Raw genomic sequence first — 15,484 nt, forward strand, 5'->3', positions numbered from 1 at the left:
TGCAGCAACCACTGATTCAATATTTCAGGATAGTTAACAAACTTTAACAACAAAAATTATTCAATAATCTTAACCAGGTAAATATCATAAAATTATTATTTTAAAAAATTATCTCATTGGACCCATTATAATAGCTTGACATATCAATGGCCAAAAATATCATTCAGATGCAATTAATAACATATCAAACAAACATAAACACACAAATAATAATAATAATAAACAAACAAACAAAAAACAAAAACAAAAACAAAATTTCTTCTTTTTTTAATTTCCCAAATAGTTTTAGCCATGAAACTAAATCATGGTTTGAGCACTATTACAATATTAAAAAAAATTATTTTAAAAAACTCTTAAAAACTGCCAATCTAAGAACCAAACACAGAGGCAATTGTTTGACAGAGCCATCCGTAAATGGGTTAGGGGAAACGATGGGGAGACTAAGAAAATAAGGAGATAGAATTGTGTGAAGAAGAAGAAGAAGGTCATGGGAGTGCATTAGAAAGAGAGAGAGTTTGATCGGGTGGTTCTGTTACCCAAAAGAAAAACCAAATCTAACATAGATATCTGATATTAAAAACCATTCTATCCCAAATTCCTTACTCAAAACTGAATCTAAGCTAAAACCTAAATGCAATCCAATACAATCAAAATACCCAGACCTAAATCATATTTAAACCCAAATTTAAAGAACCAAAAAACAGAGACTAACCGATGGAGGATACGGATCTGATGGTCTTTTATAGTGAAGAACCCTAATTTCTTGTTTGCCATTGACAGAGAGAGAAAGAGCTGTCAAAGATTTTAGAAAGAACCCACCTCGTGGCCCAAGGTTTTCTTTTTTCTCCTTCCCTTTCTCTATATCGCAGTGTCGCTAGGGTCTTCTAGTTGAAACGCTTTTTTATTTTATTTTAACCGGCAGAATGTTTTATTCAGCCAAATCCAAAAAAAAGAAAAAAGAAAAGAAAGAAGCACAGCGTTTAATTGACTCTAATTTCATATTGAAATTGGTGTGTATACGTGGCACACAATTAGAGTTCTAATTGGAATTGCAATTTTACATTCTCTCTGCTTCACCTATTATTTTATATATAGATTAGTTTGATTTGATAGGATAAATTTATTTGTAATTTCAAGTATATTTTTATTAACAAAACATTTTTTATTAAAAACAATTGTAATAATTATGGGCAAATTAACAAGAAATAGAGTTTTACGGGATATAGCAGGGGCCCAAGGGGTGGGGATGAATCAATAAAATTTTTCCCATCATGCAGGGCGGGACAGGGATGGGGGTAAGACAAAACCATGCGGGACAGGAGTAAAAACCCTATCCTTCGAACCTGCCCTTATCCCATTGCCATCCCTACTTAGGCTGTCTAGGCTGATAATCATAGGGGAGGAGGACTCAGGCTTTAAAAGAGAGGAGGCCCAATTATAACAAACTCAAAATATACCTAATTGAAAAAAATAAAAATTTTGGGCCAGAGGGGCCAAGGCCCCCTTGGCCCCGCCCCCTCTTAGATACGTCTCTGTATACATTACACTGGTTGTGTTTGTTTTGGGTGTAAATGATTTCTGGAAAATATTTTACACCCAACGGCATGTTTGGGTGCACATGTAAAATAAAGTTTTTCAGAAAGTCTTAAACTTTGACCGGAAAATAAGCCCTTTTGTTTTACCTTCAAATGATTTTTGGACTCATAGACACCCAAAGAGAGAGAGAGAAAGAGCAAGAAGAGAGAGTAGAGAGAGTGAGCTAGAAGCACACACAACGCGAGATCACACCACCGCCCCAACCTCAGCTCCACTCCATGCACCAACGAGAGAGAGACATCACTCCACCCTACATGCAGACGCCACTCTTCTCTTCTCCCACTCAACCTCACCTTAGCCCACTTCGAGCTCCAAATGTACCCGATCCACCAAGGCAAAACTCTCTCTCACGCTGGCGAAGCCCATCTCACCTCCAACATCTCCGATTCGTCCCTCCCATAGTGCCGTCGAAACACTTCTCTCAAACCTACCCTCTACAATACCCGATCCACACCCCTTCAAACCCATCTCCCTTTTCTTCTCTTCTCGCACGCAACCTCACCTCCGAGATCACACGGAGATCACGCTACCGAGATTGCGCTGTCGAGATCATTGCCCATGAGCGATCTCTCTCTTTCTCGATCTACCTGTCCCTTTCCCTCAATTTTTGATCAGTCTCTCTTCCTCCCTCTCTCAGCTTGACTGAATTGTTTGAGTTTAACAAATGGTTTTGTTTTGATTTTTGTTTTTTTAAGTTTATATATTGAAATTTTCTATTATAAAATTTGTTTGGAAGCTGAGAAAATGTGAGAAACTAGTAAAAAAAATAGCATTTTTAGAACGCAACCAAACATATGAAAACATTTTCTAAAACAATTTTCATAATGCAGCCAGACACTTAAAAATATTTTCCTTTACCGAAAATATTTTACACTCGGAAAATATTTCACATTTAACCAAACGCAGCCTAATTTGCAAATAATTTATGAAATTATAGTAAACGATTGGGATGTCAAATATTTAATCTTTAATCTCAAAATTTTCATTTCAATATGTAATATACTCATATTTAATCTTTTAATCGAATGAACCATGTGCATTCCCCATATAAAGTACTCCATAAATCTGACTTTTCTTTTCTTTAAATACTAAAATTTATTTAGCAAATCATAGAATTGATCCAATTATGATATTGAAGACTTTTATTTATTATTATATATAGTTTGACTATAATCAGGCAGTGGCGACTCTAGGAATTTTATTTAGGGTGTTCCTCAATAAGCATAAATTACACAATCTAATAAAAAGAAAATTTTCTATATTAACAGAAACAACAATAAAAAAAAACATGCAAATACATAAAGTTTACAATTGCCTTCTACGTGGTTTTCTTATCAAATATTTGTCCATAATTCTAGTAAAACAATAAACAATATACAAAAAACTATCAAATATTAATTATTGTTATTTAGTTGTTTCATTAATTTGTTTATCTTTTATAAATTATAATTTGTTATTGTAAGGACGCAATTTGCAACGAACCTTAACAGTGTTAGGTTCGCACGTAAAAAGGCCCAGACAATATGATTTGTAGAGCGTGGGTGTCAAGAGCTAGGTTAACTGTGGTCTCCCTTAAAAAGATTCGTTCCCATGCATACTAAAAGTCTAAAGTTGGTACAACGATCGTTTTCTTTAGTGATCAAGACAACTCCTTTTCTCTACTTTTGCTCTCTTCTTTCTTCTGTCTCTGTTTTTCTCCTTCTTCTTCTTTTTTGTTTCGATCCCCTTTTCCTCATGCTCTTCTTTTAGTTTATATACCCCCCTTTGTGTTCCATCCTCACCGCACACGTGTAGGTTGGGTCCGGAAGACTTCTTTCTGTCCCATCTAGCACCCCCTGGAACTTCCTATGGGCAGCTGTAAAGCTGCTTCCTTACTGTTCAGGTATCACCTCCACATTAATGCGGCCAGAGAGTTGGTTGAGAGGTCATTAATGTAGAGGCAGCTGTAGTGATAGATATTTGTTTGCCTTATCTCTTTCATCCTTGGTCGGTCATTCTATCTTTTACGGTGACCTAATTCTGAGGTCTGGTTGCAATAAGACCACGTCCTAATCGTCCTCGGACGCACACTGCCGAGGAGTATGGTGTCCTCGGACGAATACAGAACCCTACCCCTGTGATGTTGACTACCATCCCCTTCAGTAACTACATTATGACCTGACTTAGCCTCCTTGGACAGATATGCATCCTCGGATGGGCTGCGGGCCCAACATTCCTGAATCAATCCTGAACTTTATGGGCCTATTGATCGAACGGTCCCCACAGTTATATTGTTGTTTCATTAATTATAAAATTATTAATTATTTTTTAGCCTAACATAATTTAATTTGTTTGTCTTTTATAATGTATTATTTCATTATTATTTAGCCTAACATAATTTAGTTGTTTAATTTGTTTATTAATTGTCTTCTATAATTTTTTATGTGTATAATTAATATGTATAATGTAATTAAAAGTTAAGTGGGCCATTTCGGTACCAGCCTATTTCGATGTACCGTTTCAGAATATTTCAAAGTTCCTTAAAATATTATAGATATTATTACTATTATATAAAATAATGAATTAAATTTAATATGTAAATAAAATTGGATTAAAATATTTATTTATAATTTTTTTATAAATAAAATTCACATTTTGGATAGTTGCAAACAGTACAAATGTACAATAAATATGAATGTCAAAGCACCTCTTGTATGTACAAAAAAGTTCTTTTACTTCATATATATATATATATATATATATATAAATTCTAGAAACGGTAGAAATATTACTCTTGGATAAGAATGGTTAAGTTACCAACATCTTATCAACCACCCACTATTTTTTAAAAAAATAATAATAAAAAAACAGCCTTTAGCATTCTACTCTAGATATAGCTGGAAACCAATACATTAAACTTGAAACTTTTTTTTTTTGGTAAAAATTGAAACTATCTAGACTTAGTAATACGTTTGCTGATTTACTGATGTAAGGACACGATTCGTAACGAACCGTAACAGTGTTGGGTTCGCACGTAGACAGGCCCAAACAGTATCATTTGTAGAGCGTGGGTTTGAAAAGCTAGGCCTTGGTCACCAGACGGTGGGTCTTTCGTGGTGTTCATACATGGTAAAGTTTCCTTCACCCCTGGAGTCTTTCTCTTGGAGGTGGGCTGGGAGGTTCTGGTTTCTAGTCATTTTTCCCAGCCCCCTTCTAGATTACTCTTTTTTCCTTTTATACTCGCCTGCGTTCACTGTCCTTCGTCCACGTATAGGGTCAAACTTTCCAAGATTGATACTTGTCCCATCAGCCCATACCCAAAGTCGTTGGGGGTGGTTGTAAAAGTTGAAGAATACGGCTCTGTCAGGTGCAGAGTATTGAATGGCAGTAAGGGCAGCTTTCCCTGGATATTTTAGATTTTCTTTCAAGTTTGGTTCCATACCGTCTTTGCCCCTCTCTCTGGTGGGACTTTGGGTCCGCCGAGGACTGAACTGTCCTCGGCTGTAACCCGAGGCCACTTTGTGCTTTATATTATCAAACTTGGGCCATAGCCCTCCTCGGCTTGGGCCTTTGGACTCCCTACGGGTAAATGGGCCTGGCTCATAAATTATTTGGGCCCCACAATAGCCCCTCAAAACCCTGCTGTCCAACCTCTTGGTTGGAAATGGGGGTTTTGGTAATACCGAGCCTTTATTATGGCCCATCTAATTCGACCTTTCACTAATGCTGGTGGTTCTCCATCTACCTAGGAGATGTACCGGTCTACGAGACATTCTTTTGATCTTACTCCTGACGCGTTTTCGCTGTTTGGTTATCCAAGACGCCCTTTTAATGACTTCTATTTACGAGACTATTTAAATTCGACGGTTTGTTTGATGAGGTGGGGAAGTGGAACGGATACATCTTTGTTTACAGGTTCTTCTGGAAACCTGGACAAATTTAATACCTTCCATTTTGCCTTCTTATAAGAAGGCAGGTAGGAGGCTATCTCTCTCGTACAGAGACCTTTTTTACCTTTCTGAGATCCGTAATCCTTAGCTTCCCTTAGCGTTTACTTTACCCACTAGTTATACACTAAATCATAATACGTTCACCGTAACAACGAGTAATGAAGGAACTGTACCCCCCCCCCATAAACACCACATTCCAATAAAACTCGTAATGGCTCGGTCAGGAAAGGGATGGCGAAGATTCAAAATCTATCTCACCATCCTTTCAGCCAAAATCCGAAGCAGGGACTCGTCACGTCCAACTTTCGGCGTGACTGAGTCGAAAACACTCATCATCAGTACCAACCGCTCTCTCACGAGCATACCTAACATGGCACCAGTGTGTTAGGAGTCAGGACTGAGGCAGGGGCCAAGTGCCCCTGCTTCTTTCTCTCTTCGTTCACTGGTGCCTCCTTTTGCCTCTCTTTCTTCTTCTTTCCACCACCAGGTCCATCCTGGTGCTTTTCCTTCTCCCTCTTTTGCTCCTTTTTCTTTCTTTTCATCTCTTCTCTCTTCTTCTCCTTCTTCTTTTCATTCATCTCCTCCATCTTCTTCATTCATCTCCTCCATCTTCTTCCGAAGAAGGTCCTTCTCTCAATATGGGCGCTACCGAGAAGAAGGTCCTTCTCTCGATATGGGCGCTACCGAGGCAGAGTTTGGAAGGACTTCAGAGACGAGTTTAAAAAGAGATCTGACTGTTCACTTAATGTATTGCTCTTTTTTTTCTTCTTCTTTTTTATTGTTTTGGCAATCTACTTTTTGTATAGGCTTGTTTAAGCCCCTCTTTGTACGTTGTAATACATCTTTATATTAATAAAAATTGTTATCACTTTACTTCACATGTTCTTTCTCTATATTTTCGAGATAATAGCGCAATGCATAGACATACAACTTTGTGAATTCTTTTTATTCTTAAACCGTGGCCGACGTCTAGGACCAAAGTCCCAGTTAATAAAAAGATCTTGCTCTGTGTTTATAAAAACAATCCGGCTTAATAATAATACTGAATCGAACAAATGATACTTAGGGCTGAAACTCCCATTAGACAGGAAAAGAAAGGACATTATGATGAGCTTATTGGGTCGGCCTAGCACAATACCGCCGACCTTAGAGTACAATACTTGGGGGCCCTAATCCTTTATCAAAGAGAAGGGCACTATTATGAATTTGCAAGTGTTGTTCGGCACAATAATATAGCATTTGAATCAATGACACTTAGGGCCAAAATGCTTGCTAAAAAAGATATCACCATAACCTTAATAGAGTTGTTTGGCACAACAATGCCGACCTGTGAAAAACGATACTTACCCCAAAACTAGCCGAGATGATAGCTCAATGCCCGGTGCAGTGTAGGAAGTAACCATCCGAGGACATATCACCCGCAAAATGAACTGCCCCCCTATGCTACTGAATAGTGGGGTGTTTCTCCATCTTCTTAACACTCCTATTGGCATTAACCTTTTACAGTATCTGAGCCGAGGATTGAGTAACTTAGAATTGTTATTAAGTAGCCAACCTTACAAAACTCAATCTTTTTCTCATCCAAGTAGTTGGTTTCCCCATAGGCTTGAGTCCGAGGACCATGCAATGCCTTGGTTCTGTCCAAAACCTAGTTTTCTCATCCAAGTAGTTGGTTTCCCCATAGGCTTGAGTCCGAGGACCATGCAATGCCTTGGTTCTGTCCAAAACCTAGTTTTCTCATCCAAGTAGTTGGTTTCCCCATAGGCTCGAGTCCGAGGACCATGCAATGCCTTGGTTCTGTCCAAAACCTAGTTTTCTCATCCAGTAGTAAGTTTCCCTGTCCATAGTTTTCTCATCCAAGTAGTTGGTTTCCCTATAGGCTTGAGTCCGAGGACCATGCAATGCCTTGGTTCTGTCCAAAACCTAGTTTTCTCATCCAAGTAGTTGGTTTCCCCATAGGCTTGAGTCCGAGGACCATGCAATGTCTTGGTTCTGTCCAAAACCTAATTTTCTCATCCAAGCAGTTGGTTTCCCCATAGGCTTGAGTCCGAGGACCATGCAATGCCTTGGTTCTGTCTAAAACCTAGTTTTCTTATCCAAGTAGTTGGTTTCCCCATACGCTTGAGTCCGAGGACCATGCAATGCCTCGGTTCTGTCCAAAACCTAGTTTTCTCATCCAAGTAGTTGGTTTCCCCATATGCTTGAGTCCGAGGACCATGCAATGCCTTGGTTCTGTCCAAAACCTAGTTTTCTCATCCAAGTAGTTGGTTTCCCCATAGGCTCGAGTCCGAGGACCATGCAATGCCTTGGTTTTGTCCAAAACCCAGTTTTCTCTTTGCGTGGGACCATGGCTTTAGGGGAGTTAGCTCCTCGGCCAAGCCCCTAGAGTTATCCACGCGATTAACGCCACCTAGCGTAGCCCCTAGTCAAGAAGCGTAGCCCCTAGCGGAACTTTACACTAAAACTCTATAACCAGTGGTTAAAAACGACAAAGGAACTCTCTCGACCTACCGCCTATGCCAACACACAAGCCTCCCCACAGACGGCGCCAATTGTAAGGACACGATTCGTAACGAACCGTAACAGTGTTGGGTTCGCACGTAGAAAGGCCCAAACAGTATCATTTGTAGAGCGTGGGTTTGAAAGGCTAGGCCTTGGTCACCAGACGGTGGGTCTTTCGTGGTGTTCATACATGGTAAAGTTTCCTTCACCCCTGGAGTCTTTCTCCTGGAGGTGGGCTGGGAGGCTCTGGTTTCTGGCCATTTTTCTCAGCCCCCCTCTAGATTACTCCTTTTTCCTTTTATACTCGCCTGCGTTCACTGTCCTTCGTCCACGTATAGGGTCAAACTTTCCAAGATTGATACTTGTCCCATCAGCCCATACCCAAAGTCGTTGGGGGTGGTTGTAAAAGCTGAAGAATACGGCTTTGTCAGGTGCAGAGTATTGAATGGCAGTAAGGGCAGCTTTCCTTGGATATTTTAGATTTTCTTTCAAGTTTGGTTCCATACCGTCTTTGCCCCTCTCTCTGATGGGACTTTGGGTCCGCCGAGGACTGAACTGTCCTCGGCTGTAACCCGAGGCCACTTTGTGCTCTATATTATCAAACTTGAGCCATAGCCCTCCTCGGCTTGGGCCTTTGGACTCCCTACGGGTAAATGGGCCTGGCTCATAAATTATTTGGGCCCCACAACTAATCTTATGATTTTTTTTTTTTTTTTTTTTTTTTAAGATTCATATCTTCTAATAAGAGCATTCACATAAGTGTAAATGCAAATTTTCCTTCTGTTTTGTAAAAAAACTTACTTTTTTTATTTTACATATTTGTTTTTACAAAACAACTACATCAATTGGTCTATTCTACACTTTTTTTTTTTAATTTAAATAATATTTTTCTCATATTTTTTTATTATTCACAACTACCCTGACACCACCACCAACTTTAACACACACGCCATATCTGAACTCTATCTCTTTCTTTTTCTTTTTCATTTTCTTCTTGTTTTCTTTTCCTTCTCCTTCTTTCTTCTTCTTCATTTTTTCTTCTTCAGCGTCTTCGTCTTTCTTCTTCTTTTGCTAATGCTGAAACAAGAAGCTAAAGAGAGAAAACTCTTGGTGGGTAAGCTTTTTTCTGCATTTTCTTCTTATTCTTTTGCAATTTCAGTTTGATTATTTATATGGGTTTGATGATTTTTTTTTTTTTTAGGAGAGGGTTTGATGAATTTGGGATCTTGATTTAGATCAAGTTTGAAGAATTTTATGATTTGTTGTTGGATTTAAGAGAAGATAAAAGGATTAAGAAGGCAGAGGAAGAGAGAGATCGAATGAGAGAGGAGAGATAATCAGATACAAAACCAGTTCCGGCCGAAATCCACATCTCGACTGGAATAGACTGAATCAATAACATTGGTTGAGGGTGTTCCTAATTTTGGTTGAGGGTATTCCTAATTTTTTTTAAGGGTAAACAAATAAATTTTTTTTTAATTATTATATATAATTTTTTTTTTTTTTCAGGTCAGGGTGTTCCTAGGAACACCCTGGCCTGAACGTGGCGCCGCCACTATAATCAGGTCTATCGTATTTTAGTTAAAATGTCCTGTTGATCTAAAATACTATTCTGATTAAAATATTGATAATAAATATTTTTAAAAAATTATAACAAGTTTTTTTTTTTTTTTTACTTTATATTATTATAAAATTGTATCGCATTTTTTACGTACAATGATTTACTCCTTTTAAAATAAAATAAAATAAAAAATCTTTATTGCTAAAGTCTTGAGAAGTTTTAAATACTCAAACGCTTGAAGAATTTAAAGGTGTTTCAAATTATGTTTATCTAAACTATTATAATGGTTTTTAAAAATAAAAATTCAATCTTATTTGATGCACTTTGACTAACTTAGGAAATTTTTATTATCTATCTTATTGTTAGACTCCAATCATATTATTGAAAATATTTTCTTACGTTTGATATATATATATATATATATATATATATATATAACCGAGCAATGTCCTCACTAATTGATTGGTGATAGCCAAATTGCCCTTTGCTATTAGATTTTTTTTTTTTTTTGGGTCAAATTCAAAATTTTAATGAAAATTCCTTTTGAGAGAGAGAGAGAGAAAGATATGTAAGTTATGATATATCTTTTGAAGTTGTGATATAAGTTAAAAGGCAGCAAGTACGTACAAATTGGATGAAATCAATGAAGTTGTTTATAAATGATATCTTTTGAAGTTGAAGCTCATGACCTATAAGTTAATCCCCTTTTAAATTGCCAACAGCTCTGGTAAAGTTTGTACAGATTCTTTCTATAGAATATCTGAGTCCTACATTATTTGACCCTGAAGGCCAACTTTAATCTCTTAAAAAGAGTACCCACTAACCCTTATCTTGTTAAATTACTGATTTTCTCAAAAATTTAAGACATTAAGATATGATAATTTTAATCATTTAACCACATACCCTAACACTTCTCCTCACTTGTGGCTCAAACTTCCTTTTATTAGGTGAGGCTTAACACATGAGATTTTAAATGGGAGGTAGAGTGGAGGAAGTAATGACCGAATTTATAGCTTCTTATTCTGATACCATGTTAATTTACAATTTCTTTTAAAAGTTTAAGTTATTAGGATATAGTAAATTTAATCATTTAACCACATACTTCCAATCCCACACCCTGTCCCTATCAGTATAATTAAAAATTAGTTCAAACTCTACAAATTCCAATGATCTATACCTTGCATGTCAATAGATAAATGGAGGGCCTTCTTGCCATGGCTCTCCACTGATCTCTTGCAAGAATGCCATGATGCTTGTGTCTATGAGGAATGAGAGTTCCATGAAACCAAAAAAATAAAGAAATTTCAGCATCACTTCTACACATACTCAATTCACAAGCTTGAGAATTCAGTCCCATAGTAAACATTAGCTAGCTACAAAATTGCTTCACAATACAATGAGCAAGAGGAGGCAACCTGCATAGATTGGACAAGTCATCCCACTCTCATACTCATGTAACCAATTTTTATTTATTTTTGGCAAGTTACACACACTAGTGAGCCTTAGTCCATTCACTATCCATACCATTATTATGGAAAGAGGAAGTTCCATTTGAGATATCATCAGCAAGTTTCAGCAAATTCTTGACCAAAACATACGACTAACATCCTCGAGAATTTAAAGTGACATTTTTTTGTCCATTAATTTCATAATAATGCTTGTGGTAGTGTGAAACCATATTGTAAGTGACCAACAAATGATCATTGACTAGATATTATTAATTAATTCCATCCTATTTCATAATAGCTTTTTCAACCAACAATGACCTCAAAGTCACTAGCCCTAACAAATTTTGGTAATCAAAGAGACTATAACAAACTATAATAGGATCAAACTCATAAAACCAAAAATATTTTTACTTGCATTTATCAGACAAAATCTCTCTCTCATCCTAATTATCATATTTTTATAAGTTAGAATAAATAAACCTAGAGGCAAAGTGACAAACATACTCAAGAGAACCTAAACTCCATTCCATCATTTTCATCATAATGCTTTCTTATTTTAGGTGACCAACAAATGACCAAATATTTAAGTCTCTCCTATAATTATTACTAGTCACAGACTTACGCGATGCATGAGAATAGATAATTATTTTGTATTTTAATATAATGTATAATTTTTTTCTCTAAAATTTTTTTGAAGGTCTCCCCTAAAAATTAAAAAATTTATATTTGGTCCAATTAGGTCTACTTCGGTCCACTTTGGTCCACTCGGTCAATTTCGATCCCCCTTCAATCCATTTTAGACTAATTGAGCCCTAAATTTTTTTTTTTTTTTTTTTTTTGGGTAGGTTTTTTTTTCAAATTTAGCTCAAGAAAAATGCTTAATTTTTTGGTTGAAAAGGATTAAATTTTATTATATTTGGGCTAAACTCTTTAGTTTTGAGTTAAAAAATACAAAGAAAATACTAAAATAGACATTATAAATTAGAAATATGAGCCCTAAAAATGCCAAAAAAAAAAAAAATTATAGGTATTCAAAAGTCTTATTCGGTCCACATTAGTGTTCTATCCAGTCCATTCTGTCCTCTTCGGTCCAATTTAGTCCTATTTAGTCCATTCTGTCCACTGAAGTTCTATTCGGTCTAATTTGGGCTATTCGGTCTTATTCAGTCTATTTCGGTCCATTCAATCCATATTGGCTCTATTCGGTCGACTTTAGTCCTATTCGGTCCATTTTTTCTACTTTGGTCCTATTCGATCCATTCTCTCTGCTTTGGTTCTATTGGTCCCATTCCGTCTATTCTATCCACTTTGATCCAATTCAGTCCTATTCCGGCTATTCGGTCCAATTTGGTCCTATTCAGTTCATTTTGTCCACTTTGGTTCTATACGGCCCATTCTATTGACTTCGGTCCTTTTCAGTCTATATTGGTCCTATTCGGTCCCATCTGTCCACTTTAGTCCGATTTGGTCTTATTCAGTCCATTCTATTCACTTCAGTCCATTTGGTCTTATTCAGTCCATTCGGTCCACCTTGTTCCTATTCGGTCCTCTTCTATCCATTTGGTCCACTTTGCGTTCCATTTGGTACGATTCGGTCCATTCCGATAACTTTGGTTCATTCTGGTCCACTTCGATCTATTTTTTTTGTGCACTTACATATTGAGAAATGATATGTTTGAGTTGAAAGCACCTAATCTAAATCCAAATATATATATATATATATATATCAAACTCGTAATATCTAAAATCTTAAGCATAACATTTTATTATTGTTACGCTTTTGTTGAGTAACATTAATATAGCATTTCAATCCACTTCGATAAAACTAAATTTAAATGAAAGTCTTTCTAAACATAAATACTATGAAAATGCAAATGTAATTTTTAGGGCAATTCTTCATTTGTTTTAACATTGTTACTTTTAAATAAATTGCATAAAGTTGATTATACTTTTAAGCAAAATAAATAAATATATACATACATATATATGTAATTTTTTATATAAATAAATTATTCATAGATAACCATGAAATGAATTCTGCTCCCATTTTGATGCAAAATATCAAAACAATAAGGACAACATAAATTTTAAACTTTGCATACAAGAACAAGACCAAAGTTCAGATATAAAAATAAGGAAAATATAAATCATTAAAACGTAAAATCAACTTCTCTATCTTTATCCTCAGAATCAAGATACCAGATAAAGTGATTAGTAATGCTGATGAGCAGATTTTCAAAAGTCTAACCCCATTCACAACCACACCCACCCCCCCCCCCCCCCCCCCCCCCCCCCCCCCAAAACAAAAAAAACTCCAGTACTATGTATTAGACAATTAAAACAAAATTTGAATGAATTTACTATCTCTAACTTCTAGTCTTCTAATTGAAATTACACCACTGCTTTTTTCTTTTCTTGACCTTCACCCCCTTTTCTCCACTGTTCTTCTTCTTCTTCACCATCTTTTCAATAGACAACCTGACCTTTCTTTTTCTTTGTACCATCTTCCTTCTTCCCCTACCAGCCAACAACCCATACCAGTTCTCTGCAAGACCATCTTTTTCTCCACCTTAGCCAAATTCTTCAAGCATTTTCACTTGCCAGAATTCTATCCATTCACTGCTACCCGTTTCACCAACATCCTAACCCTCATCAATCCCCTATACATCTTCAACAAACACCTCACCAACATTCATATCCATTATTCCATATACCTCACCCTCATCAATCCCCAAGCCTTTGCATTAGCCATGTGCATCAAAGTGATGGGGGAACATTCATGAAATTGCTAACGTAGCGGCTCAAGACTTCATGCATGTGGTTTGGTGATTTATTTTATATTGTTTCCCTAGCTGGCTGATATGGAAGGTTGTTTGTTATTTTTGTCTGCTTTGAGGTAGGTTTCAGGTATTTATGCTTCTGATTTGATAGTTGTATTGCTTTTTCATGTTATCAAAATAATAATAAGATTGGAAAATGATAATGAAGGGCTTTTTTTTTTCCTGACTAATTTTGTCATAAGGTAAGCTAGCCATACCCCTTAGGCTACTCTGTTGTTTTCTATTTAAATTGAGTAAACAGGACTATTGAAATATAATTTCAGTGAAAACAAACTAATGAGTCTAATGACACTACTCAGCCAAAGAAACATCATTACCCTAGACACCATGACTTTAGAGAGAGATCTATACAATTCTCCAGAAAATAAAATAGGGTTATTTTGTTTTATTTTTCTTCTAATCTGCAGATGAAGTGTCAAGATTAGATTATCTGCAACCCTCCTTTGCTGTAAAGGAAGAGGATAATATTAATACCTTTTGTATTTTAAGGATGACATGCCTAGGATGAAATAAGATGGGACTGAAGATGCATGTGCACGGGGACAAACATTCACATCAGGGATTATAATCCATCCCTCTCCCTTTACTTGAAACATCATGCAAATCTAGGGAGAAGGAGATTATGACAACAAGTATATATATTTGACGGTTGACATCAATGCAGGGAAAATAGAAATAAAAGGGAAAAAGAAAATAAACCAAACAAATCCTAAGTTTCACCACCCAATTAGGGTGCTTAGAATCACCACCAACACCAAGCAAAGAGAAAAACATCATTCTCTATTCATAATCACAATATTAACACCATGGTTTATCCATTGAAATAATTGATAATCAATCAAACAGATAATGTCTAAAACTGTTGGAAGAAAATTCAACAAAAAAAGTTAAAATCTATTAACACAAAACTAAACTGATGCAAAGGAAATTAAGGTTTCTGCAATACAAATTGATAGAATATTGGCTACAACACAAACTAATTAACTACTGTTTTGTTAATAACTCTGGCTCTGGATCTTCATAAGCTACCCAATTCACCTGCGGTATGGGCAGCATTTAAAGTTGAAATACAGACGCAAAATACCACCATCAAAAGTACACTTGAAGCCATTCTTGTGGGAATATTCCCAATCCTTGTTCACAATCTGAAAAGCAATGTCCTGATAAGGTGGCCCTGCATGGAACCTTATAATGCAAGTCTCACTCTCACCATTGTTGCTTTCAGAATCCTTGTCCTCAAGAATGAAACTTGGAACCTTTGTTTTGTCAACAAGGTCTGGATAAAAGATATCAAATTTATACCCCTGCACAAACTTTGGAGGTGGGTTTTCATGATCCTAGTGAGTCCTATTGTATTTGTTCCACACGTATCCAGTGCGAACTTGGTTCACATACTTTGGTTTCCTTGGTCTATACTTGTCATGCCACCAATAAACCTGAGAGTCCAAGTTCAGTTCATTAATGGCGAAACTGTCTTCTGAAGAAGGAGCTGTCTTTGATGCCAACGCTTCTTGAAGCCTCCTCTGTTGTTCTTTTACAACAGCCAGAGCCATAGCCCTGTTTTCTTCTTCTTTTTCAGGTTCAGGGTCTGCTTCTTCTTCATCACAA

Source organism: Quercus lobata, chromosome 10 (assembly GCF_001633185.2).
Source record: "Quercus lobata isolate SW786 chromosome 10, ValleyOak3.0 Primary Assembly, whole genome shotgun sequence".
NCBI classification, from domain to species: domain Eukaryota; kingdom Viridiplantae; phylum Streptophyta; class Magnoliopsida; order Fagales; family Fagaceae; genus Quercus; species Quercus lobata.